The sequence below is a fragment of the Athene cunicularia genome, unplaced genomic scaffold, assembly GCF_003259725.1.
Source record: "Athene cunicularia isolate RWA unplaced genomic scaffold, athCun1 SCF_269, whole genome shotgun sequence".
Taxonomy (NCBI): Eukaryota; Metazoa; Chordata; class Aves; order Strigiformes; family Strigidae; genus Athene; species Athene cunicularia.
In genome coordinates this window covers 3,159-4,038 of record NW_020799343.1, presented here as the reverse complement: position 1 = coordinate 4,038, position 880 = coordinate 3,159, and the positions used below count along the sequence as shown (strand labels likewise).

Here is an 880-nt window from a genome sequence, read left to right as displayed (position 1 = left end):
TTGATGAAAGAGGTGCGGAAAAAGGTAAACACTGGGTGTCACCTTGCTTACAAACTAGGACGTTTTTTTCAGGCTTGTCATAAGTAAGAGCATGGGTGGTTTCAGGAGCAGTTGTTACCACAGAATATAAGGAGTGACATACGGAAATACGGGGCAGGCTGGGGCTCCTGGGCAGCCGCTACCTCACAGGGAGGGGCAGGGGACACCGTCCCTTCACCACCCCTGTCCCTTCACCCCTCTGCCCTCCTGCTGTTACCTGGTGGCTGCTCCTTTCTCCGTTTGCCCATCCCGCCGCCCGCCTGCGTGGGGAGAACAGAACCAGAACGGCGCTGAGCGAGCAGCCTCTCACTACCTCTTCCTGCGGGGTTTTGCCCTCAGGGCTGAACCTGCCCCTGTTGCACCGCCGGAGCCAGCAGCCGTTCGCCTCCCAGAGCCAGCCCCTGCCGCCCCCTCCGAGCTGTGGCCGCTGCTAGAGAAAAAAAACCCTCTAGTTCTGAGGTGAAAAACGTGGGATTTCGCCCATTTCCCCCCCCAAGCCACACCAGGCCTCCAGGGGAGGCGCCATCTTCCCCCCTCCCTCACCTCACGCTTTTCCCGCCTTTTCCGCGGCTCCCCGTGCGCATGCGCAGCGCGGGCCCCGCCGGGACTTGTAGTCGCCCCGCGCCGCCGTCAAGCGAAACGCTGCTACGACGGTGGTGGTGGCTTTTACGACAGCGGCACCGTAAAGCGTGGCGAGTTGTTGACAGCGGCGGCGGGAGTAGGGAGTGAGTGACCGGGGCTGGGACCGGGAGACTGAAGGGTCGGGGGACATGGAGGGGAGCGCGGAGCTGGGAGGGTTTGGGGTCATTTCTGAGGGAGGCGGGCTGGGTGTTGAGAGGGC

The 880-nt window shown here is 62.7% G+C and overlaps 1 protein-coding gene across 1 annotated transcript in view; it reads left to right on the top strand.

Annotated features, from left to right (window-relative positions):
* Positions 1-711: 711 nt before the first annotated feature.
* Positions 712-880, top strand: part of LOC113490750 (coiled-coil and C2 domain-containing protein 1A-like) — a gene marked incomplete at its 3' end in the record, with an annotated part of 2,446 nt that continues 2,277 nt past the window's right edge. The window contains exon 1 of the mRNA XM_026867324.1: positions 712-764. The remainder of the gene's footprint in view (positions 765-880) is intronic.